We start from the raw sequence: 19703 nt of genomic DNA on the forward strand, positions 1-19703 counted from the left end.
CCGGTGTTGTGAGTTTGAGCTTCGCCTGGGGAGTGAAATTTTCATTAGTTTTCATATTTAGCCATGAGGTAATTGTATACTCAATGCTGGCGACTGCCTGGCCCGAAAACATTTGTTTACTGGAGTTGTGTGTAGACAACAGTCCTAAAGGAAACAATTTTTGCGTGCAACCGTGTTCCCCAGTGGCGCAATTGGTTAGCGCTGTATTTATAGGACAGTTTTCGTGAGCTATGCTGGGGTTGTGAGTTCGAGCCTCACCTGGGGAATGAAATTTTCATTAGTTTTCATATTTAGTCATAAGGTTAATTGTATACTCAATGCTGGCGACTGCCTGGCTCGAAAACATTTGTTTACTAGAGTTGTGTGGAGACAACAGTCCTAAAGGAAACACTCTTACGTGTGACCGTGTTCCCCAGTGGCGCAATTGGTTAGAGCACGGTACTTATACGACAGTTCTCGTGAGCTATGCCGGGGTTGTGAGTTCGAGCCTCACCTGGGGAATAAAATTTTTATTAGTTTTCATACTTAGTCATGAGGTTAATTGTATACTCAATGCTGGCGACTGCCTGGCTCGAAAACATTTGTTTACTGTGGTTGTGTGTAGACAACAGTCCTAAAGGAAAGACTCCTACGTGCGACCGTGTTCTCCAGTGGCGCAATTAGTTAGCACACGGTACCTATACGACAGTTCTCATGAGCTATGCCGGGGTTGTGAGTTCGAGCCTCACCTCTGGAATCAAATTTTTCTTAGATTTCATATTTAGTCATGAGGTTAATTGTATACTAAATGCTGACGACTGCCTGGCTCGAAAACATTTGTTTACTGGAGGTGTGTGTAGACAACTGTCCTAAAGGAAACACTCTTACGTGCAACCATGTTCCCCAGTGGCGCAATTGGTTAGCGCATGGTACTTATACGACAGTTCTCGTTAGCTATGCCAGAGTTTTGAGCTCGAGCCTCACCTGGGGAATGAAATTTTTATTAGTTTTCATATTTAGTCATGCGGTTAATTGTATACTCAATGCTGGAGACTGCCTGGCTCGAAAACATTTGTTTACTGGAGTTGTGTGTAGACAACAGTCTTAAAGGAAAGACTTCTATGTGCGACCGTGTTCCCCAGTGGCGCAATTGGTTAGCGCACGGTACTTATACGACAGTTCTCGTGAGCTATGCCGGGGTTGTGAGTTCGAGCCTCACCTGGGGAAAGAAATTTTTATTAGTTTTCATACTTAGTCGTGAGGTTCATTGTATACTGAATGCTGGCGACTGCCTTGCTCGAAAACGTTTGTTTACTGGAGTTTTGCGCAGACAACAGTCCTAAAGGAAAGACTCCTACGTGTGACCGTGTTCCCCAGTGGCGCAATCGGTTAGCGCACGGTACCTTTACGAAAGTTCTGGTGAGCTATGCCGGAGTTGTGAGTTTGAGCCTCACCTGGGGAATGGAATTTTCATTAGTTTTCATATTTAACCTTGAGGTTAATTGTATACTCAATGCTGGCGACTGCCTGGCTCGGAAACATTTGTTTACTGGAGTTGTGTGGAGACAACAGTCGTAAAGGAAACCCTCTTACGGGCAACCGTGTTCCCCAGTTGCGCAATTGGTTAGCGCACGGTACTTATACGACAGTTCTCGTGACCTATGCCGGGGTTGTGAGTTCGAGCCTCACCTGGGGAATGAAATTTTTATTAGTGTTCATATTTAGTCATGAGGTTAATTGTATACTCAATGCTGGCGACGGCCTGGCTCGAAAACATTTGTTTACTGGAGGTGTGTGTAGACAACAGTCCTAAAGGAAACACTCTTACGTGAAACCGTGTTCCCCAGTGGCGCAATCGGTTCGCGCACAGTACTTATACGACAGTTCTCGTGAGCTATGCCGGAGTTGTGAGTTCGAGCCTCACCTGGGGAATGAAATTTTTATTAGTGTTCATATTTAGTCATGAGGTTAATTGTATACTCAATGCTGGCGACTGCCTGGCTCGAAAACATTTGTTTACTGGAGGTGTGTGTAGACAACAGTCCTAAAGGAAACACTCCTACGTGAAACCGTGTTCCCCAGTGGCGCAGTTGGTTAGCGCACGGTACTTATACGACAGTTCTCGTGAGCTATGCCGGGGTTGTGAGTTCGAGCCTCACCTGAGGAATGAAATTCTTATTAGTTTTCATTATTAGTCTTGAGGTTAATTGTATACTCAATGCTGGCGACTGCCTGGCTCGAAAACATTTGCTTACTGGAGGTGTGTGTAGACAACAGTCCTAAAGGAAACACTTTTACGTGCAACCGTGTTCCCGAGTGGCGCAATTGGTTAGCGCACGGTACTTATACGACAGTTCTCGTTAGCTATGCCGGGGTTGTGAGTTCGAGCCTCACCTGGGGAATGAAATTTTTATTAGTTTTCGATATTAGTCATGAGGTTAATTGTGTACTCAATGCTGGCGACTGCCTGGCTTGAAAACATTTGTTTACTGGAGCTGTGTGTAGACAACAGTCCTAAAGGAAACACTCTTACGTGCAACCGTGTTCCCCAGTGGCGCAATTGGTTAGCGCACGGTACTTATACGACAGTTCTCGTGAGCTATGCCTGGGTTGTGAGTTGGAGCCTCACCTGGGGAATGAAATTTTTATTAGTTTTCATATTTATACATGAGGTTAATTGTATACTCAATGCTGGCGACTGCCTAGCTCGAAAACATTTGTTTACTGGAGGTTTGTGTAGACAACAGTCGTAAAGGAAACACTCTAACGTGAAATCGTGTTCCCCAGTGGCGCAATTGGGTAGCGCACGGTACTTATACAACAGTTCTCGTGAGCTGTGCCGGGGTTGTGAGTTTGAGCCTCACCTGGGGAATGAAATTTTTATTAGTGTTCATACTTAGTCATGAGATTAATTGTATACTCAATGCTGGCCACTGCCTGGCTCGAAAACATTTGTTTACTGGAGGTGTGTGTAGACAACAGTCCTAAAGGAAACACTCTTACGTGAAACCGTGTTCCCCAGTGGCGCAATTGGTTAGCGCACGGTACTTATACGACAGTTCTCGTGAGCTATGCCGGGGTTGCGAGTTCGAGCCTCACCTGGGGAATGAAATTCTTATTAGTTTTCATTATTAGTCATGAGGTTAATTGTATACTCAATGCTGGCGACTGCCTGGCTCGAAAACATTTGCTTACTGGAGGTGTGTGTAGACAACAGTCCTAAAGAAAAGACTCCTACGTGCGACCGTGTTCCCCAGTGGCGCAATTGGTTAGCGCACGGTACTTATACGACAGTTCTCGTCAGCTATGCCGAGGTTGTGAGTTCGAGACTCACCTGTGGAATGAAATTTTTATTAGTTTTCATATTTAGTCATGAGGTTAAATGTATACTCGATGCTGGCGACTGCCTGGCTCGAAAAAATTTGTTTACTGGAGTTTTGCGCAGACAACAGTCCTAAAGGAAAGACTCCTACGAGCGACCGTGTTCCCCAGTGGCGCAATTGGTTAGCGCACGGTACTTACACGACAGTTCTCGTGAGCTATGCAGGGGTTGTGAGTTTGAGCCTCGCCTGGGGAGTGAAATTTTTATTAGTTTTCATATTTAACCATGAGGTAATTGTATACTCAATGCTGGCGACTGCCTGGCCCGAAAACATTTGTTTACTGGAGTTGTGTGTAGACAACAGTCCTAAAGGAAACACTTTTACGTGCAACCGGTTTTCCCGGTGGCGCAATTGGTTAGCGCTGAATTTATAGGACAGTTCTCGTGAGCTATGCCGGGGTTGTGAGTTTGAGCCTCGCCTGGGGAGTGAAATTTTCATTAGTTTTCATATTTAGCCATGAGGTAATTGTATACTCAATGCTGGCGACTGCCTGGCCCGAAAACATTTGTTTACTGGAGTTGTGTGTAGACAACAGTCCTAAAGGCAACACTTTTACGTGCAACCTTGTTCCCCAGTGGCGCAATTGGTTAGCGCTGTATTTATAGGACAGTTCTCGTGAGCTATGCTGGGGTTGTGAGTTCGAGCCTCACCTGGGGAATGAAATTTTCATTAGTTCTCATATTTAGTCATGAGGTTAATTGTATACTCAATGCTGGTGACTGCTTGGCTCGAAAACATTTGTTTACTGGAGTTGTGTGTAGACAACAGTCTTGAAGGAAAGACTCCTACGTGCGACCGTGTTCCCCAGTGGCGCAATTGGTTAGCGCACGGTGCTTACACGATAGTTCTCGTGAGCTATGCCGGGGTTGTGAGTTCGAGCCTCACCTGGGGAATGAAATTTTTATTAGTTTTCATATTTAGTCGTGAGGTTCATTGTATACTGAATGCTGGCGACTGCCTGGCTCGAAAACGTTTGTTTACTGGAGTTTTGCGCAGACAACAGTCCTAAAGGAAAGACTCCTACGTGTGACCGTGTTCCCCAGTGGCGCAATCGGTTAGCGCATGGTACTTTTAAGAAAGTTCTCGTGAGCTATGCCGGGGTTGTGAGTTCGAGCCTCACCTGGGGAATGAAATTTTTAATAGTGTTCATATTTAGTCATGAGGTTAATTGTATACTCAATGCTGGCGACTGCCTGGCTCGAAAACATTTTTTTACTAGAGTTGTGTGGAGACAACAGTCCTAAATGAAACACTCTTACGTGCGACCGTGCTCCCCAGTGGCGCAATTGGTTAGCGCACGGTACTTATACGACAGTTCTCGTGAGCTATGCCGGGGTTGTGAGTTCGAGCCTCACCTGGGGAATAAAATTTTTATTAGTTTTCATATTTAGTGATGAGGTTAATTGTATACTCAATGCTGGCGACTGCCTGGCTCGAAAACATTTGTTTACTGGAGGTGTGTGTAGACAACAGTCCTAAAGGAAACACTCTTACGTGCAACCGTGTTCCCCAGTGGCACAATTGGTTAGCGCACGGTACTTACACGACAGTTCTCGTGAGCTATGCCGGGGTTGTGAGTTCGAGCCTCACCTGGGGAATGAAATTTTTATTAGTGTTCATATTTAGTCATGAGGTTAATTGTATACTCAATGCTGGCGACTGCCTGGCTCGAAAACATTTGCTTACTGGAGGTGTGTGTAGACAGCAGTCCTAAAGGAAACACTTTTACGTGCAACCGTGTTCCCGAGTGGCGCAATTGGTTAGCGCACGGTACTTATACGACAGTTCTCGTGAGCTATGCCGGGGTTGTGAGTTCGAGCCTCACCTGGGGAATGAAATTTTTATTAGTTTTCGATATTAGTCATGAGGTTAATTGTGTACTCAATGCTGGCGACTGCCTGGCTTGAAAACATTTGTTTACTGGAGGTGTGTGTAGACAACAGTCCTAAAGGAAACACTCTTACGTGCAACCGTGTTCCCCAGTGGCGCAATTGGTTAGCGCACGGTACTTATACGACAGTTCTCGTGAGCTATGTCTGGGTTGTGAGTTGGAGCCTCACCTGGGAATGAAATTTTTATTAGTTTTCATATTTATACATGAGGTTAATTGTATACTCAATGCTGGCGACTGCCTAGCTCGAAAACATTTGTTTACTGGAGGTTTGTGTAGACAACAGTCGTAAAGGAAACACTCTAACGTGAAACCGTGTCCCCAGTGGCGCAATTGGGTAGCGCACGGTACTTATACGACAGTTCTCGTGAGCTATGCCGGGGTTGTGAGTTTGAGCCTCACCTGGGGAATGAAATTTTTATTAGTGTTCATACTTAGTCATGAGATTAATTGTATACTCAATGCTGGCCACTGCCTGGCTCGAAAACATTTGTTTACTGGAGATGTGTGTAGACAACAGTCCTAAAGGAAACACTCTTACGTGAAACCGTGTTCCCCAGTGGCGCAATTGGTTAGCGCACGGTACTTATACGACAGTTCTCGTGAGCTATGCCGGGGTTGCGAGTTCGAGCCTCACCTGGGGAATGAAATTTTTATTAGTTTTCATATTTATACATGAGGTTAATTGTATACTCAATGCTTGCGACTGCCTAGCTCGAAAACATTTGTTTACTGGAGTTGTGTGTAGACAACAGTCCTAAAGAAAAGACTCCTACGTGCGACCGTGTTCCTCAGTGGCGCAATTGGTTAGCGCACGGTACTTATACGACAGTTCTCGTGAGCTATGCCGGGGTTGTGAGTTCGAGCCTCACCTGGGGAATGAAATTTTTATTAGTTTTCATATTTAGCCATGAGGTAATTGTATACTCAATGCTGGCGACTGCCTGGCCCGAAAACATTTGTTTACTGGAGTTGTGTGTAGACAACAGTCCTAAAGGAAACACTTTTACGTGCAACCGTGTTCTCCAGTGGCGCAATTGGTTAGCGCTGAATTTATAGGACAGTTCTCGTGAGCTATGCCGGGGTTGTGAGTTTGAGCTTCGCCTGGGGAGTGAAATTTTCATTAGTTTTCATATTTAGCCATGAGGTAATTGTATACTCAATGCTGGCGACTGCCTGGCCCGAAAACATTTGTCTACTGGAGTTGTGTGTAGACAACAGTCCTAAAGGAAACACTTTTACGTGCAACCGTGTTCCCCAGTGGCGCAATTGGTTAGCGCTGTATTTATAGGACAGTTCTCGTGAGCTATGCTGGGTTTGTGAGTTCGAGCCTCACCTGGGGAATGAAATTTTCATTAGTTTTCATATTTAGTCATAAGGTTAATTGTATACTCAATGCTGGCGACTGCCTGGCTCGAAAACATTTGTTTACTAGAGTTGTGTGGAGACAACAGTCCTAAAGGAAACACTCTTACGTGTGACCGTGTTCCCCAGTGGCGCAATTGGTTAGCGCACGGTACTTATACGACAGTTCTCGTGAGCTATGCCGGGGTTGTGAGTTCGAGCCTCACCTGGGGAATAAAATTTTTATTAGTTTTCATAATTAGTCATGAGGTTAATTGTATACTCAATGCTGGCGACTGCCTGGCTCGAAAACATTTGTTTACTGGAGTTGTGTGTAGACAACAGTCCTAAAGGAAAGACTCCTACGTGCGACCGCGTTCTCCAGTGGCGCAATTAGTTAGCACACGGTACCTATACGACAGTTCTCGTGAGCTATGCCGGGGTTGTGAGTTCGAGCCTCACCTGGGGAATGAAATTTTTATTAGTTTTCATATTTAGTCATGAGGTTAATTGTATACTCAATGCTGGCGACTGCCTGGCTTGAAAACATTTGTTTACTGGAGGTGTGTGTAGACAACAGTCCTAAAGGAAACACTCTTACGTGCAACCGTTTTCCCCAGTGGCGCAATTGGTTAGCGCACGGTACTTATACGACAGTTCTCGTGACCTATGCCGGGGTTGTGAGTTCGAGCCTCACCTGGGGAATGAAATTTTTATTAGTGTTCATATTTAGTCATGAGGTTAATTGTATACTCAATGCTGGCGACTGCCTGGCTCGAAAACATTTGTTTACTGGAGGTGTGTGTAGACAACAGTCCTAAAGGAAACACTCTTACGTGAAACCGTGTTCCCCAGTGGCGCAGTTGGTTAGCGCACGGTACTTATACGACAGTTCTCGTGAGCTATGCCGGGGTTGTGAGTTCGAGCCTCACCTGGGGAATGAAATTTTTATTAGTTTTCGATATTAGTCATGAGGTTAATTGTGTACTCAATGCTGGCGACTGCCTGGCTTGAAAACATTTGTTTACTGGAGGTGTGTGTAGACAACAGTCCTAAAGGAAACACTCTTACGTGCAACCGTGTTCCCCAGTGGCGCAATTGGTTAGCGCACGGTACTTATACGACAGTTCTCGTGAGCTATGCCTGGGTTGTGAGTTGGAGCCTCACCTGGGGAATGAAATTTTTATTAGTTTTCATATTTATACATGAGGTAATTGTATACTCAATGCTGGCGACTGCCTGGCCCGAAAACATTTGTTTACTGGAGTTGTGTGTAGACAACAGTCCGAAAGGCAACACTTTTACGTGCAACCTTGTTCCCCAGTGGCGCAATTGGTTAGCGCTGTATTTATAGGACAGTTCTCGTGAGCTATGCTGGGGTTGTGAGTTCGAGCCTCACCTGGGGAATGAAATTTTCATTAGTTCTCATATTTAGTCATGAGGTTAATTGTATACTCAATGCTGGTGACTGCCTGGCTCGAAAACATTTGTTTACTGGAGGTGTGTGTAGACAACAGTCCTAAAGGAAACACTCTTACGTGCAACCGTGTTCCCCAGTGGCGCAATTGGTTAGCGCACGGTACTTATACGACAGTTCTCGTGAGCTATGCCGGGGTTGTGAGTTCGAGCCTCACCTGGGGAATGAAATTTTTATTAGTGTTCATATTTATACATGAGGTTAATTGTATACTCAATGCTGGCGACTGCCTGGCTCGAAAACGTTTGTTTACTGGAGGTTTGCGCAGACAACAGTCCTAAAGGAAACACTCTAACGTGAAACCGTGTTCCCCAGTGGCGCAATTGGGTAGCGCACGGTACCTATACGACAGTTCTCGTGAGCTATGCCGGGGTTGTGAGTTCGAGCCTCACCTGGGGAATGAAATTCTTATTAGTTTTCATTATTAGTCATGAGGTTAATTGTATACTCAATGCTGGCGACTACCTGGCTCGAAAACATTTGCTTACTGGAGGTGTGTGTAGACAACAGTCCTAAAGAAAAGACTCCTACGTGCGACCGTGTTCCCCAGTGGCGCAATTGGTTAGCGCACGGTACTTATACGACAGTTCTCGTCAGCTATGCCGAGGTTGTGAGTTCGAGACTCACCTGTGGAATGAAATTTTTATTAGTTTTCATATTTAGTCATGAGGTTAAATGTATACTCGATGCTGGCGACTGCCTGGCTCGAAAAAATTTGTTTACTGGAGTTTTGCGCAGACAGCAGTCCTAAAGGAAAGACTCCTACGAGCGACCGTGTTCCCCAGTGGCGCAATTGGTTAGCGCACGGTACTTACACGACAGTTCTCGTGAGCTATGCAGGGGTTGTGAGTTTGAGCCTCGCCTGGGGAGTGAAATTTTTATTAGTTTTCATATTTAACCATGAGGTAATTGTATACTCAATGCTGGCGACTGCCTGGCCCGAAAAGATTTGTTTACTGGAGTTGTGTGTAGACAACAGTCCTAAAGGAAACACTTTTACGTGCAACCGGTTTCCCCGGTGGCGCAATTGGTTAGCGCTGAATTTATAGGACAGTTCTCGTGAGCTATGCCGGGGTTGTGAGTTTGAGCCTCGCCTGGGGAGTGAAATTTTCATTAGTTTTCATATTTAGCCATGAGGTAATTGTATACTCAATGCTGGCGACTGCCTGGCCCGAAAACATTTGTTTACTGGAGTTGTGTGTAGACAACAGTCCTAAAGGCAACACTTTTACGTGCAACCTTGTTCCCCAGTGGCGCAATTGGTTAGCGCTGTATTTATAGGACAGTTCTCGTGAGCTATGCTGGGGTTGTGAGTTCGACCCTCACCTGGGGAATGAAATTTTTATTAGTTTTCATATTTATACATGAGGTAATTGTATACTCAATGCTGGCGACTGCCTGGCCCGAAAACATTTGTTTACTGGAGTTGTGTGTAGACAACAGTCCTAAAGGCAACACTTTTACGTGCAACCTTGTTCCCCAGTGGCGCATTTGGTTAGCGCTGTATTTATAGGACAGTTCTCGTGAGCTATGCTGGGGTTGTGAGTTCGAGCCTCACCTGGGGAATGAAATTTTCATTAGTTCTCATATTTAGTCATGAGGTTAATTGTATACTCAATGCTGGTGACTGCCTGGCTCGAAAACATTTGTTTACTGGAGTTGTGTGTAGACAACAGTCCTAAAGGCAACACTTTTACGTGCAACCTTGTTCCCCAGTGGCGCAATTGGTTAGCGCTGTATTTATAGGACAGTTCTCGTGAGCTATGCAGGGGTTGTGAGTTCGAGCCTCACCTGGGGAATGAAATTTTCATTAGTTCTCATATTTAGTCATGAGGTTAATTGTATACTCAATGCTGGTGACTGCCTGGCTCGAAAACATTTGTTTACTGGAGTTGTGTGTAGACAACAGTCTTGAAGGAAAGACTCCTACGTGCGACCGTGTTCCCCAGTGGCGCAATTGGTTAGCGCACGGTGCTTATACGACAGTTCTCGTGAGCTATGCCGGGGTTGTGAGTTCGAGCCTCACCTGGGGAATGAAATTTTTATTAGTTTTCATATTTAGTCGTGAGGTTCATTATATACTGAATGCTGGCGACTGCCTGGCTCGAAAACGTTTGTTTACTGGAGTTTTGCGCAGACAACAGTCCTAAAGGAAAGACTCCTACGTGTGACCGTGTTCCCCAGTGGCGCAATCGGTTAGCGCACGGTACTTTTAAGAAAGTTCTCGTGAGCTATGCCGGGGTTGTGAGTTCGAGCCTCACCTGGGGAATGAAATTTTTATTAGTGTTCATATTTAGTCATGAGGTTAATTGTATACTCAATGCTGGCGACTGCCTGGCTCGAAAACATTTGTTTACTAGAGTTGTGTGGAGACAACAGTCCTAAAGGAAACACTCTTACGTGCGACCGTGTTCCCCAGTGGCGCAATTGGTTAGCGCACGGTACTTATACGACAGTTCTCGTGAGCTATGCCTGGGTTGTGAGTTGGAGCCTCACCTGGGGAATGAAATTTTTATTAGTTTTCATATTTATACATGCTGGCGACTGCCTAGTTCGAAAACATTTGTTTACTGGAGGTTTGTGTAGACAACAGTCGTAAAGGAAACACTCTAACGTGAAACCGTGTTCCCCAGTGGCGCAATTGGGTAGCGCACGGTACTTATACGACAGTTCTCGTGAGCTATGCCGGGGTTGTGAGTTTGAGCCTCACCTGGGGAATGAAATTTTTATTAGTGTTCATACTTAGTCATGAGATTAATTGTATACTCAATGCTGGCCACTGCCTGGCTCGAAAACATTTGTTTACTGGAGGTGTGTGTAGACAACAGTCCTAAAGGAAACACTCTTACGTGAAACCGTGTTCCCCAGTGGCGCAATTGGTTAGCGCACGGTACTTATACGACAGTTCTCGTGAGCTATGCCGGGGTTGCGAGTTCGAGCCTCACCTGGGGAATGAAATTCTTATTAGTTTTCATTATTAGTCATGAGGTTAATTGTATACTCAATGCTGGCGACTGTCTGGCTCGAAAACATTTGCTTACTGGAGGTGTGTGTAGACAACAGTCCTAAAGAAAAGACTCCTACGTGCGACCGTGTTCCCCAGTGGCGCAATTGGTTAGCGCACGGTACTTATACGACAGTTCTCGTCAGCTATGCCGAGGTTGTGAGTTCGAGACTCACCTGTGGAATGAAATTTTTATTAGTTTTCATATTTAGTCATGAGGTTAAATGTATACTCGATGCTGGCGACTGCCTGGCTCGAAAAAATTTGTTTACTGGAGTTTTGCGCAGACAGCAGTCCTAAAGGAAAGACTCCTACGAGCGACCGTGTTCCCCAGCGGCGCAATTGGTTAGCGCACGGTACTTACACGACAGTTCTCGTGAGCTATGCAGGGGTTGTGAGTTTGAGCCTCGCCTGGGGAGTGAAATTTTTATTAGTTTTCATATTTAACCATGAGGTAATTGTATACTCAATGCTGGCGACTGCCTGGCTCGAAAACGTTTGTTTACTGGAGGTTTGCGCAGACAACAGTCCTAAAGGAAAGACTCCCACGTGTGACCGTGTTCCCCAGTGGCGCAATTGGTTAGCGCACGGTACTTATACGACAGTTCTCGTGAGCTATGCCGGGGTTGTGAGTTCGAGCCTCACCTGGGGAATGAAATTTTTATTAGTTTTCATATTTATACATGAGGTTAATTGTATACTCAATGCTGGCGACTGCCTAGCTCGAAAACATTTGTTTACTGGAGTTGTGTGTAGACAACAGTCCTAAAGGAAACACTCTTACGTGAAACCGTGTTCCCCAGTGGCGCAGTTGGTTAGCGCACGGTACTTATACGACAGTTCTCGTGAGCTATGCCGGGGTTGTGAGTTCGAGCCTCACCTGGGGAATGAAATTCTTATTAGTTTTCATTATTAGTCTTGAGGTTAATTGTATACTCAATGCTGGCGACTGCCTGGCTCGAAAACATTTGCTTACTGGAGGTGTGTGTAGACAACAGTTCTAAAGGAAACACTTTTACGTGCAACCGTGTTCCCGAGTGGCGCAATTGGTTAGCGCACGGTACTTATACGACAGTTCTCGTGAGCTATGCCGGGGTTGTGAGTTCGAGCCTCACCTGGGGAATGAAATTTTCATTAGTTTTCAATATTAGTCATGAGGTTAATTGTGTACTCAATGCTGGCGACTGCCTGGCTTGAAAACATTTGTTTACTGGAGGTGTGTGTAGACAACAGTCCTAAAGGAAACACTCTTACGTGCAACCGTGTTCCCCAGTGGCGCAATTGGTTAGCGCACGGTACTTATACGACAGTTCTCGTGAGCTATGCCTGGGTTGTGAGTTGGAGCCTCACCTGGGGAATGAAATTTTTATTAGTTTTCATATTTATACATGAGGTTAATTGTATACTCAATGCTGGCGACTGCCTAGTTCGAAAACATTTGTTTACTGGAGGTTTGTGTAGACAACAGTCGTAAAGGAAACACTCTAACGTGAAACCGTGTTCCCCAGTGGCGCAATTGGGTAGCGCACGGTACTTATACGACAGTTCTCGTGAGCTATGCCGGGGTTGTGAGTTTGAGCCTCACCTGGGGAATGAAATTTTTATTAGTGTTCATACTTAGTCATGAGATTAATTGTATACTCAATGCTGGCCACTGCCTGGCTCGAAAACATTTGTTTACTGGAGGTGTGTGTAGACAACAGTCCTAAAGGAAACACTCTTACGTGAAACCGTGTTCCCCAGTGGCGCAATTGGTTAGCGCACGGTACTTATACGACAGTTCTCGTGAGCTATGCCGGGGTTTCGAGTTCGAGCCTCACCTGGGGAATGAAATTCTCATTAGTTTTCATTATTAGTCATGAGGTTAATTGTATACTCAATGCTGGCGACTGGCTGGCTCGAAAACATTTGCTTACTGGAGGTGTGTGTAGACAACAGTCCTAAAGAAAAGACTCCTACGTGCGACCGTGTTCCCCAGTGGCGCAATTGGTTAGCGCACGGTACTTATACGACAGTTCTCGTCAGCTATGCCGAGGTTGTGAGTTCGAGACTCACCTGTGGAATGAAATTTTTATTAGTTTTCATATTTAGTCATGAGGTTAAATGTATACTCGATGCTGGCGACTGCCTGGCTCGAAAAAATTTGTTTACTGGAGTTTTGCGCAGACAGCAGTCCTAAAGGAAAGACTCCTACGAGCGACCGTGTTCCCCAGTGGCGCAATTGGTTAGCGCACGGTACTTACACGACAGTTCTCGTGAGCTATGCAGGGGTTGTGAGTTTGAGCCTCGCCTGGGGAGTGAAATTTTTATTAGTTTTCATATTTAACCATGAGGTAATTGTATACTCAATGCTGGCGACTGCCTGGCCCGAAAACATTTGTTTACTGGAGTTGTGTGTAGACAACAGTCCTAAAGGAAACACTTTTACGTGCAACCGGTTTCCCCGGTGGCGCAATTGGTTAGCGCTGAATTTATAGGACAGTTCTCGTGAGCTATGCCGGGGTTGTGAGTTTGAGCCTCGCCTGGGGAGTGAAATTTTCATTAGTTTTCATATTTAGCCATGAGGTAATTGTATACTCAATGCTGGCGACTGCCTGGCCCGAAAACATTTGTTTACTGGAGTTGTGTGTAGACAACAGTCCTAAAGGAAACACTCTTACGTGCAACCGTGTTCCCCAGTGGCGCAATTGGTTAGCGCACGGTACTTATACGACAGTTCTCGTCAGCTATGCCGAGGTTGTGAGTTCGAGCCTCACCTGGGGAATGAAATTTTTATTAGTGTTCATATTTAGTCATGAGGTTAATTGTATACTCAATGATGGCGACTTCCTGGCTCGAAAACATTTGTTTACTAGAGTTGTGTGTAGACAACAGTCCTAAAGGAAACACTCTTACGTGCAACCGTGTTCCCCAGTGGCGCAATTGGTTAGCGCACGGTACTTATACGACAGTTCTCGTGAGCTATGCCGGGGTTTTGAGTTCGAGCCTCACCTGGGGAATGAAATTTTTATTAGTGTTCATATTTAGTCATGAGGTTAATTTTATACTCAATGCTGGCGACTGCCTGGCTCGAAAACGTTTGTTTACTGGAGGTTTGCGCAGACAACAGTCCTAAAGGAAAGACTCCTCCGTGTGACCGTGTTCCCCAGTGGCGCAATTTGTTAGCGCACGGTACTTATACGACAGTTCTCGTGAGCTATGCCGGGGTTGTGAGTTCGAGCCTCACCTGGGGAATGAAATTTTTATTAGTTTTCATATTTATACCTGAGGTTAATTGTATACTCAATGCTGGCGACTGCCTAGCTCGAAAACATTTGTTTACTGGAGTTGTGTGTAGACAACAGTCCTAAAGAAAAGACTCCTACGTGCGACCGTGTTCACCAGTGGCGCAATTGGTTAGCGCACGGTTCAGTTCAGGCTGTCAAGGTGAATGGACGTGTTTTTTGAGCGCTCCGGATCGACTGCGCAGATAAGTGTTTTTGCATGTTTTGAGCTAGTCTTTATAATTGTAAGGCAGCGGTTGAAATTTTCGTAGTACTTATTTTATGGTACGGCTTTTTCGGGGGCCAGACACCAGGTATTTATTAGTTAGTGCGGGTGTGTGTGATTGAAATTTTTTTGTTTTTTTTGCCACCCCGTGGGGGAGGTGCGCGTACATTGAACACGCAAATTGTTGTAGTAGAGCTTAGACTTGCCCTTTTTTTTCTTCGAAGTGCAGTGCTCAAGTTTAGTAATTATTGAGTATAGGGACAATTGGTGTCAGAAAGGTATGGTTAAAAAGACCGTAAAGTGTTCAGGATGTGGAGTGGGTTTGAAAGTGGACCCAAGCGTAGAAGCGGATGGAGAAGAGGCTGGCGCGAAGTGTAGGCAATGTGAGGTCGAGGAAAAATTGGAGAAAATGATGGTTGCTCAGAGTGAACTGCTGAGGAGAATCGCCGAGCTCGAGACTGCGGTGGCGACAGAGCAAGAAAAAACGAGGGCAATGGGAGAAAGACTGAAGTCCGCCGAGGAAGCGCTAGCGAAGCTGAACAAAGAAGCGACCTACCGAGAGAACAGTAAGGAACCGGCAACGAGAACGGTGGAGAAGGAAAAGCAAGCAAGCTTGGAAAAAACAGGTTTAACCGGTTACACTGTCGCAAGGCCCAGCTTCAGCGAGGTAGTGGTGGGGCAGGAAGGGAACGAAGCAGCCGGCGTCACAGGTGCAAGTAGCCCCCAGGTGCAGAACGCTCCAGCTGAAAAGTCACAGCATGTGATAATAGCCGGGGACTCAAATTTAAATCGATGCACAGAAGCCATCAAAGAGAGGGTAAGAGGTGACAAGAGGGTTGCGGTAGGGGCGTTCCCAGGACGCAAGCTGGAAGCAGTCATGAGGCAAGCGAGCGCAAAGCTCAAAATGACAGCTGATAGACGAAACCTCGTGATAATTTCAGGCGGTTTAAACGATGTCCTAAATGAAGATGCAGAAGGACTAGCAGCCACACTGGCGAAAGGCGTCGATGACATGCGCGCCACTTCTCCTAAGGTACAGGTAGTTATATGCACGATACCGGAGGTACCGGTGCGTGATAGCAACCTGCAAAGAGCGGTGGTCAACGCAAATCAAGAAATATGGCGGATGAGTCGAGAGAAAGGCTTTGAGGTGGTGGAAATAAACAGAGAGGTGCATAGGTGGGGGGGTTTTCAAAGAGACAGAATTCACTTCGATGGGCGGCTAGGTCATGAGGTGGGTTGGCGACTTGCAGGACGCGCAGTAGCTTTTTTGGGGGGCAAGCGAGCCCTTCGGGGTGCAGGATAGCTAGTAACGAGGAAAACAACCAGGGAGACTCTTCGACAGCTGGTATGGACAGATACGATTCTAAAGTGGCACCAATATCTAAGATAGGTAGAGGCCGGGGCATAAATAGACGTAGCCACGAGCGCCGAGCCAATTCTGACATAGGGTATATTAACATGCAGGGTGGTAGGAACAGGCTGAAGTGGGAAGAGATAGAAGAACAGCTAAGGGAAGAGAGGCCGATGGTATACGGTTTTGTAGAAACACATCTCAGGGACATGGAACAACCTCCGAACAATCCGGACTACGCGTGGGAATATTGTAACAGAACAGAAGGCAGCAGAAAGGGGGGTGGTATTGGGGCATTCATTCATAAAAGTACAGACTGGCAAAGGGTCAAGCAGGAGTGCAAGGAACATTTATGGCTAAAAGGGAAAGTGGCAGGTCAAATGACACTCCTTGGTTTCGTGTACTTGTGGACGGGAGCAAAGGCCAGAGAGGAAAACCAGGCAATGGTAGAGTGTATATCAAAGGACATTCCGGAGTTAGGAAGAGAGTGCGAGATAATTATACTAGGAGACATGAATGCGCACATAGAAGATATAGATGGGTATACCGACCCGACAGGCAAAATGATCATGGATATGTGTGAAAGGCTTGATTTGATCATTTGCAACAGTACCGAGAAGTGTGAAGGGCAAATAACATGGGAGGTAGGAAGGCTTCAGTCGACGATAGATTATGCACTGATGTCACATAGGATGTATGATAAGCTCAGGGGAATGCACATAGATGAAGGTGGCTCCAGAAGTCTGGGTAGCGATCACAAACGTATCAAGCTAAGTTTCGGAAGAGCAGTGAAAGAGGGAAGGAGACAAGATGAGCAACTACAGGAAAATTTTTATCCAGAAAGGCAAATTGAAATAGCCACTAAACAAATTGAGAAAGTAATCACGGAGGATAACAAGACGGTGTGGACGTACACGAATCTAATCAGACTCTTTGAGCTAGAGCTTGTTAAGACGCGTGACAAATCACCCCGGAAAAGAAGACACAAACCCAAAAGTTGGTGGGATGAGGAAGTTAAGAGAGCCATTGCGAAACGTCAGGAAGCCTCTAGAGAACACAGACATGCTAAGCAGCGGGGTGCACCGACAGATGATGTTGAAAGAAAATGGGCAACCTTTCTAAGCTGTAGAAGGGATGCATCCCTTCTGATCAATGAAAAGATTAGAAGGAAGGGAGCTCAGTGGCTGGCAGAAGTACATAAAAAAGATAGAAAAGCAGCTGCGAAATTTTGGAACCATCTAAACTCCCTAAGAAATGAGACGAGCCTAGAGCAGAGTTTTATAACTACAGCCCAAGGTGCTAGGCTAGAAGGGGACGAAGCTATTGAATATATAAGAACAAGGGTGACAGAAAAATTTCAACAAAGAAGTACTTTATGCACCACAATAGACAAGGACGAATCAAGTGGTGCAATGGCTCCATTTTCACAACAAGAGTGGGAAAGGGCTGAGAAAAGGGTTCCTAGTAGTACATCAACAGGCCCAGATGGCATTCCAATTAGGCTGATAAAGACATTAGGTCCAAATTCTAAGCAGGCTTTGAGAGAGGCAGTGAGCGAAATAATAATCGATGGTGAAGTTCCCAATGGATGGAAACTTAGCAGGATGAGCATGATCTATAAAGGAAAGGGGCAAAAAGCTGACATAAACAACTACCGTCCTATAACAGTGACATCAGTGGTCTACAGGCTGGCGATGCAAATTATAAAGGAAAGACTGCAGGCGTGGATAGAGGATGAGGGGGTGCTGGGGGAACTGCGGAATGGGTTTCGGAAACACAGGAGGTTGGAAGACAATCTGTTCTCACTGACGCAGTGCATCGAAATAGCAGAAAAGGAACACAGGCCCCTGTGGCTAGCATTTTTGGATATCAAGAGAGCGTACGATAGCGTGGTTCAAGAGGAATTGTGGGGAATACTGGACACACTAGGCGTGGAACATGTAGTCACTAATCTTTTAAAGGGTATCTATAAAGGTAACAAGGCAGTTATAAAGTGGGAAAAACAGGTATCCAAGCCTGCAGAGGTAAAACGGGGGCTCAGGCAGGGGTGCCCCCTGTCACCCTTATTATTCATGATGTACCTACAAGGATTAGAGGCAAAATTAGAGGGAAGTGGACTGGGCTTCAACCTCTCTTTAGTCAAACAAGGAAAACTTATTGATCAGGCACTACCAGCATTAATGTACGCAGACGATATAGTGCTAATGGCCAACAACAAGGAAGATTTGCAGAGATTGATGGACATCAGCGGTAATGAGGGAGATAGGTTAGATTTTAGATTCAGTAAGGAAAAATCAGCAGTCATGATTTTCAATGACAACGAAGGTAGTGAGCTTAGAATACAGGAGGTCACGCTAGATATAACAGATAAATACAAATATCTGGGCGTATGGATAAGCAATGGGACCGAGTATCTGAGGGAACACGAAATATACGTGACGACTAAAGGTAACAGAAATGCAGCAGTCATGAAAAATAGGGCACTGTGGAATTACAATAGGTATGATGTTGTGAGAGGAATATGGAAAGGGGTCATGGTTCCTGGGCTGACGTTCGGCAATGCGGTCTTGTGCATGAGATCAGTAGTTCAAGCAAGATTAGAAATTAAGCAACGTGGAATAGGTAGGCTTGCTTTAGGAGCTCACGGAAATACACCAAATCAGGGAGTACAAGGTGATATGGGATGGACATCATTTGAGGGCAGGGAAGCTAGCAGCAAGATAAAATTTGAGAAACGATTGAGAGAAATGGGGGAAGAGCGTTGGGCTAGGAAGGTTTTCAGCTACTTGTACATGAAGAATGTCGATACAAAATGGAGGAAGCGAACCAGGAAGTTGACTGGTAAATACTTAGAAAACAGCAGGTGGCCAAACCAAAAAGAAATATCGGTTAAGAAGAAAGTGAAGGAAACGGAGACTGACATGTGGAGAATGGGCATGATTAAGAAGTCCGCACTAGAGATCTATCGAACTTTTAAGCAGGAAATCGCCAAGGAAAGGATCTATGATAATACTCGGGGTAGTTATCTACTGTTTGAGGCCAGGACGGGAGTACTGCGAACCAAGACATATCGGGCCAAATACGAAGGGGTAGACACAGTATGCAGTGCGTGTGGAAAGGAAGAAGAAACATCCGAACACTTGATAATGTTCTGTAAAGGGCTTCACCCTATGGTTCAGGATGATGGCGCAGAGTTTTTCAAAGCACTAGGGTTTAGGGACCGGGAGGGCAAAATAAACTTTAAGCGGGTGGACTTAACAAGAAGGAGGTTATCTGATTGGTGGCTAGGGTCAGGACACGAGTGAAAATTAAACTCTTCACTGCAGGTTACGAGTCCTCAAACTCACTTTTTAAGGGAAAAAAATATAGTTTTTGGTTCATTAGGTTTTGCGGCTTGGTGGCGCTAGCCACCGCCCGATCTAAAGGGTACAGACATATCCATCCATCCATCCATCGGTACTTATACGACAGTTCTCGTGAGCTATGCCGGGGTTGTGAGTTCGAGCCTCACCTGGGGAATGAAATTTTCATTAGTTTTCATATTTAGTCATGAGGTTAATTGTATACTAAATGCTGGCAACTGCCTGGCTCGAAAACATTTGTTTACTGGAGTTGTGTGGAGACAACAGTCCTAAAGAAAACACTCTTACGTGCAACCGTGTTCCCCAGTGGCGCAATTGGTTAGCGCATGGTACTTATACGACAGTTCTCGTGAGCTATCCCGGGGTTGTGAGTTCGAGCCCCACCTGGGGAATGACATTTTTATTAGTTTCCATATTTAG

General features: G+C 45.5%; 35 non-coding genes across 35 annotated transcripts; all 35 read left to right on the plus strand.

The window, feature by feature from the left end:
• The first annotated feature begins 409 nt into the window (after nucleotides 1–409).
• TRNAI-UAU (transfer RNA isoleucine (anticodon UAU)) lies at nucleotides 410–501 on the plus strand. The gene is given in 2 exon segments: nucleotides 410–447; nucleotides 466–501. It is a non-coding gene; the product is annotated as a tRNA-Ile (tRNA).
• Nucleotides 502–1114: 613 nt separating this feature from the next.
• Nucleotides 1115–1206, plus strand: TRNAI-UAU (transfer RNA isoleucine (anticodon UAU)). Its single transcript is given in 2 exon segments — nucleotides 1115–1152; nucleotides 1171–1206. It is a non-coding gene; the product is annotated as a tRNA-Ile (tRNA).
• Nucleotides 1207–1584: 378 nt separating this feature from the next.
• TRNAI-UAU (transfer RNA isoleucine (anticodon UAU)) lies at nucleotides 1585–1676 on the plus strand. The gene is given in 2 exon segments: nucleotides 1585–1622; nucleotides 1641–1676. It is a non-coding gene; the product is annotated as a tRNA-Ile (tRNA).
• Nucleotides 1677–2054: 378 nt separating this feature from the next.
• On the plus strand, nucleotides 2055–2146 carry TRNAI-UAU (transfer RNA isoleucine (anticodon UAU)). The gene is given in 2 exon segments: nucleotides 2055–2092; nucleotides 2111–2146. It is a non-coding gene; the product is annotated as a tRNA-Ile (tRNA).
• Nucleotides 2147–2289: 143 nt separating this feature from the next.
• TRNAI-UAU (transfer RNA isoleucine (anticodon UAU)) lies at nucleotides 2290–2381 on the plus strand. The gene is given in 2 exon segments: nucleotides 2290–2327; nucleotides 2346–2381. It is a non-coding gene; the product is annotated as a tRNA-Ile (tRNA).
• Nucleotides 2382–2994: 613 nt separating this feature from the next.
• Nucleotides 2995–3086, plus strand: TRNAI-UAU (transfer RNA isoleucine (anticodon UAU)). The gene is given in 2 exon segments: nucleotides 2995–3032; nucleotides 3051–3086. It is a non-coding gene; the product is annotated as a tRNA-Ile (tRNA).
• Nucleotides 3087–3229: 143 nt separating this feature from the next.
• TRNAI-UAU (transfer RNA isoleucine (anticodon UAU)) lies at nucleotides 3230–3321 on the plus strand. Its single transcript is given in 2 exon segments — nucleotides 3230–3267; nucleotides 3286–3321. It is a non-coding gene; the product is annotated as a tRNA-Ile (tRNA).
• Nucleotides 3322–4163: 842 nt separating this feature from the next.
• Nucleotides 4164–4255, plus strand: TRNAV-UAC (transfer RNA valine (anticodon UAC)). Its single transcript is given in 2 exon segments — nucleotides 4164–4201; nucleotides 4220–4255. It is a non-coding gene; the product is annotated as a tRNA-Val (tRNA).
• A 143-nt stretch (nucleotides 4256–4398) lies between these two features.
• TRNAK-UUU (transfer RNA lysine (anticodon UUU)) lies at nucleotides 4399–4490 on the plus strand. The gene is given in 2 exon segments: nucleotides 4399–4436; nucleotides 4455–4490. It is a non-coding gene; the product is annotated as a tRNA-Lys (tRNA).
• Nucleotides 4491–4633: 143 nt separating this feature from the next.
• TRNAI-UAU (transfer RNA isoleucine (anticodon UAU)) lies at nucleotides 4634–4725 on the plus strand. Its single transcript is given in 2 exon segments — nucleotides 4634–4671; nucleotides 4690–4725. It is a non-coding gene; the product is annotated as a tRNA-Ile (tRNA).
• Nucleotides 4726–4868: 143 nt separating this feature from the next.
• On the plus strand, nucleotides 4869–4960 carry TRNAV-UAC (transfer RNA valine (anticodon UAC)). Its single transcript is given in 2 exon segments — nucleotides 4869–4906; nucleotides 4925–4960. It is a non-coding gene; the product is annotated as a tRNA-Val (tRNA).
• Nucleotides 4961–5103: 143 nt separating this feature from the next.
• On the plus strand, nucleotides 5104–5195 carry TRNAI-UAU (transfer RNA isoleucine (anticodon UAU)). Its single transcript is given in 2 exon segments — nucleotides 5104–5141; nucleotides 5160–5195. It is a non-coding gene; the product is annotated as a tRNA-Ile (tRNA).
• A 376-nt stretch (nucleotides 5196–5571) lies between these two features.
• Nucleotides 5572–5663, plus strand: TRNAI-UAU (transfer RNA isoleucine (anticodon UAU)). The gene is given in 2 exon segments: nucleotides 5572–5609; nucleotides 5628–5663. It is a non-coding gene; the product is annotated as a tRNA-Ile (tRNA).
• Nucleotides 5664–5806: 143 nt separating this feature from the next.
• TRNAI-UAU (transfer RNA isoleucine (anticodon UAU)) lies at nucleotides 5807–5898 on the plus strand. Its single transcript is given in 2 exon segments — nucleotides 5807–5844; nucleotides 5863–5898. It is a non-coding gene; the product is annotated as a tRNA-Ile (tRNA).
• A 143-nt stretch (nucleotides 5899–6041) lies between these two features.
• On the plus strand, nucleotides 6042–6133 carry TRNAI-UAU (transfer RNA isoleucine (anticodon UAU)). Its single transcript is given in 2 exon segments — nucleotides 6042–6079; nucleotides 6098–6133. It is a non-coding gene; the product is annotated as a tRNA-Ile (tRNA).
• Nucleotides 6134–6740: 607 nt separating this feature from the next.
• TRNAI-UAU (transfer RNA isoleucine (anticodon UAU)) lies at nucleotides 6741–6832 on the plus strand. The gene is given in 2 exon segments: nucleotides 6741–6778; nucleotides 6797–6832. It is a non-coding gene; the product is annotated as a tRNA-Ile (tRNA).
• A 378-nt stretch (nucleotides 6833–7210) lies between these two features.
• On the plus strand, nucleotides 7211–7302 carry TRNAI-UAU (transfer RNA isoleucine (anticodon UAU)). Its single transcript is given in 2 exon segments — nucleotides 7211–7248; nucleotides 7267–7302. It is a non-coding gene; the product is annotated as a tRNA-Ile (tRNA).
• Nucleotides 7303–7445: 143 nt separating this feature from the next.
• Nucleotides 7446–7537, plus strand: TRNAI-UAU (transfer RNA isoleucine (anticodon UAU)). Its single transcript is given in 2 exon segments — nucleotides 7446–7483; nucleotides 7502–7537. It is a non-coding gene; the product is annotated as a tRNA-Ile (tRNA).
• A 610-nt stretch (nucleotides 7538–8147) lies between these two features.
• TRNAI-UAU (transfer RNA isoleucine (anticodon UAU)) lies at nucleotides 8148–8239 on the plus strand. Its single transcript is given in 2 exon segments — nucleotides 8148–8185; nucleotides 8204–8239. It is a non-coding gene; the product is annotated as a tRNA-Ile (tRNA).
• Nucleotides 8240–8382: 143 nt separating this feature from the next.
• On the plus strand, nucleotides 8383–8474 carry TRNAI-UAU (transfer RNA isoleucine (anticodon UAU)). Its single transcript is given in 2 exon segments — nucleotides 8383–8420; nucleotides 8439–8474. It is a non-coding gene; the product is annotated as a tRNA-Ile (tRNA).
• Nucleotides 8475–8617: 143 nt separating this feature from the next.
• TRNAI-UAU (transfer RNA isoleucine (anticodon UAU)) lies at nucleotides 8618–8709 on the plus strand. Its single transcript is given in 2 exon segments — nucleotides 8618–8655; nucleotides 8674–8709. It is a non-coding gene; the product is annotated as a tRNA-Ile (tRNA).
• A 1307-nt stretch (nucleotides 8710–10016) lies between these two features.
• On the plus strand, nucleotides 10017–10108 carry TRNAI-UAU (transfer RNA isoleucine (anticodon UAU)). The gene is given in 2 exon segments: nucleotides 10017–10054; nucleotides 10073–10108. It is a non-coding gene; the product is annotated as a tRNA-Ile (tRNA).
• Nucleotides 10109–10251: 143 nt separating this feature from the next.
• TRNAK-UUU (transfer RNA lysine (anticodon UUU)) lies at nucleotides 10252–10343 on the plus strand. The gene is given in 2 exon segments: nucleotides 10252–10289; nucleotides 10308–10343. It is a non-coding gene; the product is annotated as a tRNA-Lys (tRNA).
• Nucleotides 10344–10700: 357 nt separating this feature from the next.
• On the plus strand, nucleotides 10701–10792 carry TRNAI-UAU (transfer RNA isoleucine (anticodon UAU)). The gene is given in 2 exon segments: nucleotides 10701–10738; nucleotides 10757–10792. It is a non-coding gene; the product is annotated as a tRNA-Ile (tRNA).
• Nucleotides 10793–10935: 143 nt separating this feature from the next.
• TRNAI-UAU (transfer RNA isoleucine (anticodon UAU)) lies at nucleotides 10936–11027 on the plus strand. Its single transcript is given in 2 exon segments — nucleotides 10936–10973; nucleotides 10992–11027. It is a non-coding gene; the product is annotated as a tRNA-Ile (tRNA).
• A 143-nt stretch (nucleotides 11028–11170) lies between these two features.
• TRNAI-UAU (transfer RNA isoleucine (anticodon UAU)) lies at nucleotides 11171–11262 on the plus strand. Its single transcript is given in 2 exon segments — nucleotides 11171–11208; nucleotides 11227–11262. It is a non-coding gene; the product is annotated as a tRNA-Ile (tRNA).
• Nucleotides 11263–11639: 377 nt separating this feature from the next.
• TRNAI-UAU (transfer RNA isoleucine (anticodon UAU)) lies at nucleotides 11640–11731 on the plus strand. Its single transcript is given in 2 exon segments — nucleotides 11640–11677; nucleotides 11696–11731. It is a non-coding gene; the product is annotated as a tRNA-Ile (tRNA).
• A 143-nt stretch (nucleotides 11732–11874) lies between these two features.
• Nucleotides 11875–11966, plus strand: TRNAI-UAU (transfer RNA isoleucine (anticodon UAU)). The gene is given in 2 exon segments: nucleotides 11875–11912; nucleotides 11931–11966. It is a non-coding gene; the product is annotated as a tRNA-Ile (tRNA).
• Nucleotides 11967–12109: 143 nt separating this feature from the next.
• TRNAI-UAU (transfer RNA isoleucine (anticodon UAU)) lies at nucleotides 12110–12201 on the plus strand. The gene is given in 2 exon segments: nucleotides 12110–12147; nucleotides 12166–12201. It is a non-coding gene; the product is annotated as a tRNA-Ile (tRNA).
• A 378-nt stretch (nucleotides 12202–12579) lies between these two features.
• On the plus strand, nucleotides 12580–12671 carry TRNAI-UAU (transfer RNA isoleucine (anticodon UAU)). The gene is given in 2 exon segments: nucleotides 12580–12617; nucleotides 12636–12671. It is a non-coding gene; the product is annotated as a tRNA-Ile (tRNA).
• Nucleotides 12672–13049: 378 nt separating this feature from the next.
• On the plus strand, nucleotides 13050–13141 carry TRNAI-UAU (transfer RNA isoleucine (anticodon UAU)). Its single transcript is given in 2 exon segments — nucleotides 13050–13087; nucleotides 13106–13141. It is a non-coding gene; the product is annotated as a tRNA-Ile (tRNA).
• A 609-nt stretch (nucleotides 13142–13750) lies between these two features.
• Nucleotides 13751–13842, plus strand: TRNAI-UAU (transfer RNA isoleucine (anticodon UAU)). The gene is given in 2 exon segments: nucleotides 13751–13788; nucleotides 13807–13842. It is a non-coding gene; the product is annotated as a tRNA-Ile (tRNA).
• Nucleotides 13843–13985: 143 nt separating this feature from the next.
• Nucleotides 13986–14077, plus strand: TRNAI-UAU (transfer RNA isoleucine (anticodon UAU)). The gene is given in 2 exon segments: nucleotides 13986–14023; nucleotides 14042–14077. It is a non-coding gene; the product is annotated as a tRNA-Ile (tRNA).
• Nucleotides 14078–14220: 143 nt separating this feature from the next.
• On the plus strand, nucleotides 14221–14312 carry TRNAI-UAU (transfer RNA isoleucine (anticodon UAU)). Its single transcript is given in 2 exon segments — nucleotides 14221–14258; nucleotides 14277–14312. It is a non-coding gene; the product is annotated as a tRNA-Ile (tRNA).
• A 5271-nt stretch (nucleotides 14313–19583) lies between these two features.
• On the plus strand, nucleotides 19584–19675 carry TRNAI-UAU (transfer RNA isoleucine (anticodon UAU)). The gene is given in 2 exon segments: nucleotides 19584–19621; nucleotides 19640–19675. It is a non-coding gene; the product is annotated as a tRNA-Ile (tRNA).
• The last annotated feature ends 28 nt before the right edge of the window (nucleotides 19676–19703 follow it).

Source organism: Rhipicephalus microplus, chromosome 8 (assembly GCF_043290135.1).
Source record: "Rhipicephalus microplus isolate Deutch F79 chromosome 8, USDA_Rmic, whole genome shotgun sequence".
Classification (NCBI taxonomy): Eukaryota; Metazoa; Arthropoda; class Arachnida; order Ixodida; family Ixodidae; genus Rhipicephalus; species Rhipicephalus microplus.